The sequence below is a fragment of the Wolffia australiana genome, chromosome 7, assembly GCF_029677425.1.
Source record: "Wolffia australiana isolate 7733 chromosome 7, ASM2967742v1".
In the NCBI taxonomy this organism is placed as follows: Eukaryota; Viridiplantae; Streptophyta; class Magnoliopsida; order Alismatales; family Araceae; genus Wolffia; species Wolffia australiana.
Genome location: NC_135841.1, coordinates 14,980,026 through 14,994,540, shown reverse-complemented (window position 1 = coordinate 14,994,540; position 14,515 = coordinate 14,980,026).

Below are 14,515 nucleotides of genomic sequence, written 5' to 3'. Positions count from 1 at the left end.
CTGTGAGCAGTGAAGGCAACTTCTTGAAGGCAGACATAAAAGCTGTCGTGAAAGATTTCTGTGAATGTTATGATCTGAAGTTCCTGAAAATTAATTATCTTTTACATTTTCTATCTATGTCGTAATCATACAAGCAGATAGTAAGAAATACTGCATCTGAGAGCCAGGACAATCATTCTACCAACTTATTGGGCCAGAAAGTTTGAAAAGATGTGCCTGAGAAAAGCGAGCAAGATTATGCATGAGCAAAATTTTGGAATAGCAACTCGCACGGCCAAATTAAAAATGTCTGATTTCTGTAATTGATATTATAGACCCTTAGTAGTCCTTTTTATCACTCATTAATAACATAAAAGTACAAGTTCATATCTTATTGAAATATTAAGAATGCCCCAATAAGTTCTAATAAAAATGTCTTATATAAATTTCTTGAGAAGAGAGAATTATCGTGCTCTATTCTTCTTGTCTACCTCTTTCAAGTTATCAAATTTAAAACACGGGAGAGTTAGATATGTGGGCATGATGTGTCACCAGCTCTATGTCACTGTTGGATTTGATGCTGATGATAAGAATAATAAAAGCCTTGCTGAATGATTAGGAAAATTAAAATCTATCATTTTTTATAAAAAAAAGAAGAAACTCATGCCCTTGCTTCCCAAAACAGAGAATTCACATAAGTGGTCATTAGAATCCTTCAAGTGAATACATACAGCGATCCAGTGTCCAATTTAATGTTTCTTCTAGAACATTTTTAATGAAAGAAGATGGTCGTACCACATCTGTGCCATGCCCCTACAAAATAGACTCACCATCTTGTTCCTTCGTCAATTCACTTCCTAGTTATATATGAACAAGTAAATTTTATCCTTTCTTTTTAGGTAAAAGATGTCCTGAGTTCATCCTCTTAGAGTTTAAACACCCATGTGTGACCTACTGTGGAGCCATACCACCACGACCTCATGTTAGAGTCCTAAAGAGGAACCATTCTAACCCTAATTATCCTTGTGATCATGCCCAGAGAAATCTTTAGTTGGAGGCCCCTTACTTTGATGACACTCCAAACCAAGAACAGTACCTTCACTAGGAGTTCAAGATGAACATCTACTTTATGTATTACAATATGTTGGAGGAAAAGAAGATTCACTTAGATGAAATGAGGTTGGGAGGTCAGGACAAGATATTCTAGGGTAAATATTAGAGTTATCCATCTTGAACTAGGAGTACCAACCCATCAAGGGCTGGAAGGCCATGTACGATAAGTTTAGGTAAAAGTATGGTGGTCCCCAAGCTTGCTTCAATAACCTACTTGTGGCACTAGCTCTCTCCAGGAAACATGCTGATCGTCAACTATATTGACAAATTTGACAATTTTTACATGTGGTGGAAGGTTATAGAGAACCCTTGTGGGATTGTCTCTCACTTTTAAACTGCCCTTACCCCTAATTTGCTAACTGAGCTTCTTGTTTGGTAGGTTTCAGTGCTTGAGCTAGGTACCAGGTCATTGTGGATATTGAGCTGAGAAAAAGTATTTTGCATCACAACCCATGCAGATCAGTAGACTCTCCTCCATTTTTTGGTCTCATTCCAAAACTTTAGTGACCTCCACCTGGTACAAGTCAAGGTAGTACCCTCAATAATTATCGTTGTGATTGGAAATCCTCTCTAGTCCCAACTCTTACATTGGGTCTACCCCTCAAGAGCCTCAATGCATCAAGAGCCATGGTCAAGGATTGTGTGCTTCAATTGTCAAGGGTGTGGTCTTAGAGTCAACTAATGTCAGTCTCACTATATTGACCTCATGAATAATGGCATTGAGACTGATTCACCTGGTAAGAATACATCTTTCAAGGAAGAGGAGTACGGGATAGATGACCCTATTGTTGATGATTTACTTGAACATGAGGATATATCATGCTTCATTGGTTTTGGGGAACCCATCCTGATCAATTCCATGAGGATATGTCAGCATTGTACATTGCACTTTAGATAAAATCATTACGGATGGTGAGTTTGAGTTTGATCAATGATTCTTAGAAAAAATTAAGATGTTAAAAATTAGCTAGTTAAATGGTGATTAAATAGGTAATACAAGATACTTAAAAAATAGAAGTTAATGAGATGACGTAAATGGTGAAGTAGGAAGATGATAGATAATATTATTAAATAGATTGATATTTGTATGAGAGAGAAAAGGTAGAGATAGTGATTTAGAGAGTGAGTGAGAAAGAAGATAAGGTATAGTGAAGGAGTGATGATGAGATGAGAAGGGTTTCTAAAGACATGAGTAAATATCTGTATATATTTATAATAATTTAATGAGGGCAGAATGGTGAAGCAAGGTGACATGGAGTGGTTACAGGTGATGAATCTGATGAAAAATGATGTAAAAAAGGAAGAGACAAATCCAACATAATTATTGGGCATGAAAAAAATGAATGCAAAGAGAGTAATCGCAGATCCTTAAGTTCTGCTAGGACCAAAAGAATTTGCAGATGGTGGTGAGTTCCTCCTCTTCTCTAGTGCTTCTCCTCAATCATCCAAGACACTGGTGATCAACGTTTGGTGGAGTTCTCAACTCACTCTTTTTCAATTTCCTACAAAGGTTGTAACCTTCGACACCTCTTCTTATAAAATCAGGGGGCACGGATGAATGTAGGAAAGAAGACAAATCTACCCTCAAATTTTATTCTTCATCGGTTTATGGATCTTCAAATATTTGTGTGCCTCATCCATGGCATCACTGCATCATTTTAGAGCTTCACTTCCTTAATTTTTCCAAAGATTCCTTGGTGATGATTAGCTTGGATTTTTGGCGTTTCCTTGATCTAAATCTCCGCACTAAAAAACTCAAAATAAAATATTAAAATGCATTAAGTACATGATCTGTTGACACATCACTACATGCCACAACAATGCCTTTCCGCTAGTACCAAAAGACAGGAGACCATGTGTCAATGTTTGACACAAAAAAGCAATGCAACATGATTGACTCATTTAATGCACGAGTAATGTCATGAGGCCACGTAAGCGTGACATTTTTTGTACTTGTATAGGATTTATTTCAAAATAAAATCAATTTTTTTAGAACTCTACATGTCCCTCCATTCACTTATTGTGATTTTAATATTCAAAATTTTCATTATCTCATTTCACCCTACACAATAAAAGTTAGAAGGAATTAGGATGATGATTGGGTATTTGGGAATCACAAATTGTGATGCCAATATGACACCTTTTTGCAATGATTAAATGCCCTATGGTCCCCTGTCACACGGTCAAATCTTGAGCTAGGTTTCTTGCTTGGAATTGGCGTGTGCCGGCCTTAGTGCTTGGAGCAGAACACTAAGCAGCCTTGATCTCTTGCAGCGGAAGCTTATGCAATTGCTTAAGATTGCTTGAGAGGGGTTAGAGGAGATGTTGGTGCTAGGCACCGTCCGTGAATAGGGTCATTGCATTGATATCTTAAAGAGTACATCAAGATTACATGGGGGAAGACGAGGGGTGTTACAAGGAACGAGACGAGGCGCCTTGCGCCGAGGTAATGTCGCCACACCGCCTCAGGGCCGCTGCTCCGCGCGCGCACGCCTGGGCGTGGTGCTTGGCTTTGGCGCGTGGCGCTTGGCGCGCGCGCACACACGTTGATCAGCCCGCGCGCCAAGCACGCACGGGCCGTACCTGATCCGTCCCGCTTTGGGCGTGGACGGGCACGTGCGCAATCTGCCGTGAATCACCACCGATAGTGGCAATGGCCTAATAGATCAGGTATTTGGATATCACTATACATCATGACTCAGTCCTTAAAATGTCGTGAGCCAAATACAACGGACACGCCCTCCCAATAAGCACGCAGGCCTCTGGGCAGGGAATGTCGCCTAGTTAGGGGCCTAACATCCCCCCCTAGAGTAAAAAACATGGAAACACATGACAAGGCTGAAAATAAGGCCATAAAACCTGTAAAAAATTCTTATAAATATATTATAACTTATAAAATAATATATATTACTTATAAGGATAATAGGTCTATGAATTTGAGGTCAGTACATTGTACAAAATATATTCCATGCTACAAAATTATTTTCTTTGAGAGTGTGTTGAAAAACTATGTAAAATACCCAAAAAAATCCATTTAGATAAAACATGTAGATAGTCTTTGTAAAGAAATATAAAATTCATGATATAATCTACTAAGTAGAGGCATTGATTAGACCCCTCAGCTCATGCCCACTAATTCAATGCCCTCGATCAGGCCACATCACTTGGCTCGAGTTGTGTCCATCTGCTTCCTATGTGTTGCATGGGCACTATCACCCTTGATGTCACACACACGTGCCTCCACCATCATTGTCGCACGCAACTACCATTGTGGCCATTGTAGTCCAGGCCTCTTACCACTTTTGTTTCCACCTCATGTTGCTGCCATCAAGGGTGTGTACCAGCCTCATCATGACTATGCCCCACCACCATAATCACCTTTGTATTCGGGATAATGTCATGTTAGTCATCCTTATATGCTATTCATGGTCACCCATGCCCTACACATTAGAAGGTTTAAAAAATATAAAATAAGTATGATTTAGAATTCCTTTGATTTAGGTTAGGATCTAAAGAATTTTCTTCATATATATCTCACCCTTTTTGTTCATGACTTACTTCATTTGAAGTTTGTCACATCAAAACTCAAGAACAAAATACAACACAAGGTGCTTAACCTTGGAAAAGCCAGACAATTTGATCTGAAAAATAAGGATAAATACATTCAAAATGGCACTCAAGGATAATGTCATGATATAGATGAAAATAGACAGGTATCATGAGAACATGCATACACACGACATCATTTATGCATAAAATTGGTGATTTACTATATGATTATGCATGTAATATGCAATTTATAATATCACAAGAGCATTGGAGGTAGTTAGTGTTTATAATAGGAATAGAAATTTATTAAACAAATCTATGGGTTAAGCATTTTAATATAACCTATAGTTGGCAGTAGTGGCACCCAGGAGCACTGGTGGCAGCACATATGCACAATGTTGGCAGTATGCATTCATATGAGAAGTTGTCAGCTCGCCTATATCCATGACAGTGAGTCATGATAGGACTCATCTTTACAATAGCACACATGTGTCACATGGATATGGCTGGATCCACATGTGTGCTATTGTAAAAATCATAAAAATATATTTTCTCATCTATATTAAAGAAATGAACAAAAATACCCCAAACTTGGACGTATCAACCAGAAATTATAGGTTCAATCCCAAAATGATGCGAGGGAGTAGGAATATTTATACGCATGGCTTGATTACTAAGTTACCCCTATCATTTCCTAATTTCTTCTTATGTAATTTTATTTTTTATTTTATAATTAGTGGATGACATCATGAGTTTAAACTTTTTCTTCCCTTTAGGCTAGAGATTCATATTACATGTGTAGAGTGGCCTCATTTCTCTCTTTTCTTGAAGCCCACTTATCATTTCTCTTGCTTTGAAAATTATGCTCCTTTAATCTTCTGGTACATCTAAAGCATCCCTTCAAGATTTTGGGATAACTCTTGATTCTTGTGAATAAAAAATCTAGAATAGTCATTATTAAAAAAACTAGCTGATATCTATGAAGTCTGAAGGGCTTGAATGTTAAAACCTAATCAGATGTGATCATAGATTTTACTTTGTGATTAATCCATAAACATAAATGATTAAAAAAACTCACATTTAAATAAATTTAATTCAAGCTCACTTATTATGCTAAGAAGATGATAATTTCATCCCTTAAACATAAAAATCATAAAACACATTTAATACTGTGAGGGAATTTAAACATACAAAGCAGAAAAAATATATTCGTTATCAATGAGGTAATTATGTATGACCTGAACATTCAGTAACAAAAATATGTTCATTATTAAGCACATGTACTGCTTATTAAGATTATTAAATTATGATGATATCATTATGTAGTGATCACTTATCTTTGTACATATATTTCAAACACTACTATTCATTGGAAAATAGAAGAATAAAAATATCCGGTTATACTATCACAATCTATTTCCACTTACAATTTGAATGGTTGGTCTCATAGCCATCAGTGTGGAGACACTAAGGATAGATACTAGTTTCCCTTAGAAGACAAATATTACAGAATTGATTTGTAAGATGTTATATCCTCGGATTCAAAGGAGACAACTCAAGGATGATAATGTGATGAAGTCCTTGGGCAATACATTTAAATTACTATGAAGTGACTTGTGTGATATTTTTAAAATTGCACCATTTTAGATTTTGTGATATTTTTTCATCTCATGTGTCGGCGAGTTCACCCATTTATTAGGTAAAAGAAATATAATATTAATTATATATATTGGATATGGTTAATTAATTGGTTTAGATTGTAAAGATTTGTCGGGTGTGTGGAGTTTCTATGTAGATTGGTACACGGACCCTGAGGGTCACACACATAAGGTTTATTAGAGGTCGAATGATATAATTAAGTTGAAGGTATTTTATAAAAAAAGATCTATTAATTATAAATGAGGAAATATCCAAAAAAATATACCAATCCTAGTCCTTTTTTGGATGGCCCTCCCTCTTCTACTTCTCTCCATAGGCACCCTTCCCTTTTCACAGTAACTAGAATAGTGAGATGATCCTTCTTAGGCAAATGGGTATGCTTACTGGATTGAAGATTAGAAGATTGGATATAACAAAGACCATGTGATTACGTCTAGAGGACATACGTGTGGCTCATGAGGCATATTGGTATCAAAGGTCTCTTTCGATTTGTATTTCTACAACTGTGCAAGTCATATTTAGATTTATGCATTGATAACATCAATATTTTGCATTAATTTATATCATCATTAATTAAAGTAAAAATTATCATGATTATGATGGATTTTATTGTTATTTATGATATTTTTTGCCATTACGATGCCATTACAGTAAGTTGTAATATTTTACATTGTTTGAAGGTTAATGATATCCTTTATTCCCATTTAACTTTTCTCAAGGTCAGACCTTTTAAAATAAACTTTTAAAGACTATTATTTTAACTTTTCCAGTTAAATTAATGATTCCTGTAAACCAACCCTTTTTCAGTTTAATTATTTATAGAAGATGAAATTTATATCACTTATATCATCATTTTTCATGAATATTATTTATATCATCATTCAGATGGCATGAGCTTAAAGAAGATGAAATTTTCAACCAATGGATGAAAATGCTATTAAAATGTCTTAAAATTTAAAATATATGAACTTTCTAAGTCATATTATTTAATCCAGAAATTTAATACATATTTAGGGCCTAAAAGCAAAACATCAATCTGTGTATATGATAACATGCAGATTACTGTAGAAATGTCATGCATAATCAATGCATAAATATTCCAATATTTTCATGTTCTCATGTTTTAATTAATTAAAATATCCCGTAGGGTGATTTTATGAATTTTACGGAATTTATGGTATTTTTACCAATTTTTTCTGACATTAAATTCATACCAGAATCCATTCTATGAGTCCCAGAATTATGTTTTTGGATTACCAAACAGATTTAATAATTTTCCTGGATTTTTATCATATTGCTCTCAAATTGTTTGCCGACTGATTTATTGAGTAATTAATTCTTAAGGCAGAAATAACATTTCTTGATTTATTTTAGCATTAAGTACATTTTTTAGAGTTTTATTCAGGTTTCTGTGTCATTCTGCCACATTGTTTTGACTCACAATTTGCAAGGTGAAAACAATAATTATGAGCTAATTGTTGATTTTCTTTAAGGTATGCATGGCATGTGGCAGAGAGATTAATATCACAATATGCATTTAATATAGAATAAGAGCATTGATTTAAATAGGCCAATGAAGAATTCCAAACGACTTTTCTCATAATAAATTCCAAACGACTTTTGAGAAAAATGGGGAATTATGAAATATTAACCAACATACCAATTATTTTTATTTAATGGCATTACTGCCATTAAAATGGGGACATAAGGTACACTCAAAACCTTGGATCAAATATATTCTCTCTCTCTCTCTCTCTGTTTCTCCATCTTTCTTTCTTTCTTTCTCTCTCTCTCTCTCTCTTTCTCTATTTCTCTGTTTCTCTTTCTTTATCTCTGGCGATCATAAATCACCAATCTTCAAACCTCAATATCTCACGATCCAACCATCAGATTGACCAGAAAATTTCAGGGTAATTGTTTTATTACCCATATTTCCATCTATATGGCTGGATTGTTAAAATAAATTTGGGAAAGAGGTAAAAACACTTCAAACTTACCCAATCTGGTTTTCTAGGAAAGGACACAACCAGCAGTTGGAGTCAATTTTGTCTCTATCTTATTGAGTTGCTCTGGTGATTTTCTCCCCTTTTCTTCATCTTCTTTTTTGTTGCCAAAATTCTGAGTACGGAAAAATATGCATATTCTAGTCTGAGGTATTGAGGGGAGAGCATCACCATGATTCAAGAGTGTAGAATAGATTTATAAAATTAGACAGGGTTTTTGTGCTCACAATAATTGAATCTAATTTACATTTATTCTTCTTCCTTTTTGATTGAGTTGTTTGTTTGATCTCCCTTTCGGATATTGACATTTTTAATAAGGATCATGATCAAGATTTATTGAGCATATTAATCCCTATAATTCACCCCTTAGAGAGTGATTCTTGAAATGAATCAAGGCCTAATTCATCCATTTCTCCAACCATCCACTTAGTAATATGAGTTTTTTCCTAAAAATTCAAATAATTCAGTGTCATTACTCATGTTTCCCTCATGATCGTAGCCTCTCTCTCTGGCACTTATTTTTGATATTTTAAAATCAATAATATGTTTCAGATTTTATATTTATCCTTCCTGTGGATCAACCCCTTTCTCATCCTATACTAATATCCTTGAGAAAAGGAATTATTAATCTTGTAGCATAAGCGCAATCACTCACAATACGGTAATAGTAGCATTTAATTGACACAAATTATAGGCCTATCAGTGAGCTGATGGCAGTAGCTGATGTGGTTGTGCCTATGTATTGGCATTCCAACTAGCTAGCTTGGAAAAATTGACCCAGCACATCACCTATGTCATGAAGGGTGGTTGATGGGTGGCCCACATGGGTTATTTTAGAGCAATAGTTAGAACATGTGGAAGAACAAGAGAAATTGGTTGAAGATCTAATGATTATGACTTACTTTAAGAGGCAACCATTATGGACTCCAAAAAAGATTAAAGTTAAATCCACTTATTCAATAATTTCTCCCTATTTGTTCAACTCTTAATCATGCTATGCTCTAAAAAAATTAGAATTATCATTTTTTAAATAAAAAGTACATGATGTAAATTAACCCTAGTGTATGGTTATCATAGCCCCTTACATCTAAGATGTTGGGTTCTATGAACTTGATTAATTGTCTGAAATGATATTTTGTGTAGCTTAAAAATATTCCATTTAGTTTGAATATGTATAATTATAGTTGATCATATCCTCTTTTGTAGAAATAACTCAAGTCTCTCTTTGTTCTCTGCAAGGGTATCTTCAAGCTGTTCATGTGTTCGTCCTCTAGAAGTATCAACACAATCATTAGAATGATGGACCATCTCTTGAACTTCCTCAACTCTCATTGAACATCTGATTGATTTTAGCACCCTCCAGATAGACTTGAGGGATAAAGAACTTTGGGAAATGGATATGAAATTGGAGGCAGTCGAGCCTTGCTTGCATCAACACTTGAAATATGTGCATCAATATCCATGGATCTTAAGTGTGACCCTTTAGGTGCATATATCAGTTTATTTAATATTTTTAATAGCCCACTAGTATTTATGAATCAGACTTATTAATTAAATTTATTGAAATATATATTAATAAATTTAAGATGATTTAGCCCAATAAATAAGCTTAATTGTTAACCTGTGGGGTGACAAGAATAGGGTTTGACATTTTGAACCGGGAATGGTCGGACCAGACTGAACTGGGACCGCTGGTCCACCATTGTAGGGTGGACCGGTTGGCCGGGCCGGATCCGGTCTGATGGTCAAACTGAACCGGGACCGAATTAATAATAAATAAAAAATATATAATATTTTTGATCCCCGTCTCCTTGGTCATGCTCCCCTCTCCCCCCCTTCCCCGGTCGTTTTCCACCTTTCCACCGATCGCGCTTCTCCTCAACCCCCTCCCCCTCTGCCTGGTCGTGCTCCTCCTTCTGACGGATCGCGTCCCCTTTCTCTCTCCCCCTTTGGCTCCCTTGCTTTCGCTCTCCCTCTCTATAACGCTCTCTCTCATGCTCTCTTTCTTGTTCTCTCTCATGCTCTCTCTCTCTATCTCTTGTTCTCTCTCTCGCACTCTCTCCCCCGTTCTCTCTCTTGCACACTCTCTCTCTCTTGCCCGCTTGCTTCTCTCTCTCTCACACACTCTCATTCCCGTTCTCTCTCTTTCTCTCTCTCTCGCACACTCTTCTCTGTCTCCCATTCTCTCTCTCTCTCCTTCATGCTCTAGTCTCTCTCTCTCTTTCTCTCTCTCTCTCTCCTGTTCTATCTCTCTCTCTTGCACGCTCTCGTCTCATCTCTCTCTCTCTTGTTCTCTCTCTCTCTCGTGCATGCTCTCTCTCTCACGTTCTCTCTCTCTCTCTCCCACTCTCTGAGTCCCTCTTAATTACTCTCAATCTTGAGAATGTTACATTTATCCTAGTTTCTTTCTCTCCTCCAACTTTGTCAAGTTTGCTTGATTATAGGTTTAGCTGCTTCTTTCTCTTTGTATCACCCTACACTCTACTCTGTCAATTTTTCTCCATTTCTTTTAGTCTTCTTCTCTTTTTATTTTATTCTTCTTTTCATCATCCGTTCTTCTTTTATCATCTTTTTTCTTCTCTTTTTTTTATTCTTTTCTTCTTATTTTATTCTTCTTTCTTCTTCTTTCCATTTTATTATCTTCTTATTTTATTATTCTTTCCATTTTTTTTCTTCTTATTTTATTATTCTTTCTTATTCTTTCCATTTTATTTTATTCTTCTTTCTTCTTGTTTCCATTTTATTTTCTTCTTATTTTCTTCTTCTTCTTCTTCTTCTTCTTCTCCTTTTCTAGTCTTCTTTTACTTTTTCTTCTTCGTTACCTTTTTCATACTATTTTCATTCTTCCTCTTTCTCCTGATTTTCTTATTTCTCATTATGTTTCTTTACCTTCTTCCTTTTCATCTTCCTTTCTTCTTCTTTAATTATTATTTTATTGTTCAATTATTCTTTTTCCAATCTTCTTTTCTTTTTATCTTTTTATTTTATTCTTCTTTTGATTTTTCTAGATGGGCTTTATAAGTGACCTTGAAATAAATTTTCCCTTTGATGAGAAGTCTGTACCATTTTTTTATCTTGGCTTTTTGTTCGTCAACCTTGACTAGTCAATAGGACTGGACCAGGACCAGCCCAGGACCAGCCTAGGACCAGACGAGACCGGACCAGAACCGGATGATCCTTAGGTAAGGTTTAGGTCCTTGCTAGAGGTATGGACCGGACCAGGACCGTCAAACCTAGCCAATAACATGGAATCTTTATTCTCATCAAGTACCATGTACATACCATCCTTCATTTGCCCGATAATCCCCAATGATTTAATGTATTGTGAAAAATAAAAACCAAATGCATCATTCAAGTTAGCATTAATGTGTAAATAAATCATTGGAGAACTATTTTCAACATCCTCACCGATGGATATTACAAGCCCATAAAGCCACATCACACCACCATATTTTATTTAAGTTCATTGAATGCAATATTACATTCATTATTACTCTAGTGTGATGTTTATAATGAAATCTATGAATATGTGAAATGAAATAGTGCATTATGATTAGATCATAATACAATGATTTCTAGTCTTTAAACATATATGCTAAATATTCCTTTTGACGGATAGTCAAGATGGGCATCAAATTATCTGGATAGAATAGCACTAACTGATCCTATTAATACGCTAAGTATAGCTGATCTTGTGGCTATTAGTGTGGCGACAATAATGACATATAGTGGGTGCTCTTTGGAGAAATAGTTCACTGAATTGATTCTAATAATCCCTGAAAGATATGTGCCTAAACATCAATAAGGTTAATTAATCTCATAGTTGTGTAAGTGATCCATTGATATAAGACACCAAGGACATCTCATAAATGGATGACTACATCTTGACTACGACTTATGAGCCTCTAATGGGATTAAAACAAGTCATAGCTCGGGTGTAGTAAGAAGCTCATGGAGGTGATTGAGTTTTTAAGACATGATCATCCACCCTCGATATAAGGGGACATTGACTCAAGGAAGATGTTGATATTGATCATTCACCCTCGATATTGATGCAGGAAATCGCTGGTCAGGGTAGTGAGGACATTAGAGAAGGTGTTCTCCAACATGATTGCGTGAATACTTTTAGAGGCTGGCCATGTGAATAGCTTCAGAACAATCTCAGAGTGAGCAAGTCAAGGGTAGAACAAGTTCCCCAAAAGGTACATACAATGTATTGTTTTAAAGATCGATTTCAAATTGATTAATCACTTCTGCTTCATGAAAATGATGTTTTCTATGATTAAAACAAGGCACCAGAACCCAACACCCACCACCGTTGCCAGAGGATTAAATGCATCTTCTTCCTTGAGTCAATCTCCTGTTACACCGATGGTGGATAATCCCATATTAACCCTCCAACCATTTTTGTGGACTCCTAAATATATTTGAGTTAAAGAGTAATTCAAATTCCATCATAGGGAATTATGTCTTATTTAGGATCATTTACACGCTAAAGATTAAGGCTATGTGGATTTTATTATAATACCAAAGTCTTGCAGATTTGAAGAAGTTAAAACAAGAACAAGATTGTGCCCTAGAATTTGTGCGGTCATGGAACTTGGTTAGAAGATATTCTTTTGGAGATTATGTCTAATCGTGTTTGATTTTTCTCGAACAGGAATTTTATAGAATTCATTTGAACCTCGACACATCAAATCTCCTCCTTTGCCTTGACAAGCTTTGTTCACGCTCCGTCATGATCATTATGACTTCTAGATTGCATCGAGAATGGAGAGGAGCTAGGCGGGAAGGGAGAAAAAGGGAAATTTCTTTTAGGGCCTTCCCTTATTTATACTAAGTGGATTTTTTATAAACTCCCCCCCCCAAACTTAAGTATACCTTCTGATGTCCAAAGACCATTTACATGTGTCCCTCTAGGCACATGTATCAATCTAGTTAACGACTCTTGATACCCAATAACATATATGGGCACTCCAAATTAAATTAACTATATCATCATATAGATTAATTAATGATGTATCAATTTCATCCAATCAATAGGTTGAGTCTCCAACCCGTGGGCTGCCAAGCTACACCTCTTGCTCTAGAATATGCAAAGGGGTATGTATCTGGTCACTCATGTAACCGGTTCTTCATCCATTATCGTGTATGTATATTCCCTCATCCGCTTGATGCTCATAGGACAACTTAGGGCTATTCAATTATCATACCCTAATCAGTAATCCGAGTTAGTACTAATGTGTTCGGAAATCATCAGAGAACTCTTCGTGGACATTTTACAGCCTTAGCCTTGGACTTCATCTCATCATTTTCCTTGAGATATCTCCTTTTATACCAAGGGTGGGTGATCCCACCTTGCCCAATCAATCATCTTCATGAACTTCTTGATGCACCTGAAGTAAGCTTGTTTAGAATCCCCTGATTAGAGACTCATTTTTCATAGTCAAAGTACTAACTCTTTGTTGTCCCAGGTGTAGGGACCACTTGCACAACTACGACATGAATCAATTTAGGGATAATACAATTTAGGGATTAATACAGATCAATTCAGCGAAGTCTTTATACTAAAAAGAGCCCAAAATCTATCCTTAAGTGTCTCCACACTAATGGCTACGGAACTAGCCATACTCATCATTTGAATGATGCTACATAGTGTTATTCTATTTGGATACTTCGATGGCCATCTTGTGTATCCTTTGAATAGTAATCTTTAGAACATATGTTTAAAGACTAGTGATCTCGCTATTATAATCTCATCGTAATTAACTAAGTCCGATCATGTAATCATGGACTTCATTATAAACATCACATGCTTTCTAATGAATATGTTGTAACAATGGACATGGAATGAAATATGTAATGTGCAATTGGCTTGCCGACCACATAAATTTTCATCACCTTATCATGGTGAAACATGAGTATCGAGGTTTACAAAGAGGCATTGGGTCTCAAGACAAAGTCATTAACACCTTAGGAACCTAGATGTGATTTTTCATCATCATTCCCATTGATTTCCTTCATTTTACTGCACTTTCTCTCTCTGGATACCCATTTTCTATACTTTTCCCTTTCTAAGGCTTACAGAATATCTACTTTTGTCAATCAAAATTTCAACAAAAAAATTGTCAATTTCCCTTTCCAAAATTGCATTTTATTTCAAACATAGTCAAATCCAGTTCAAATATTGTTCTATGTTTTTTCTGATTTAG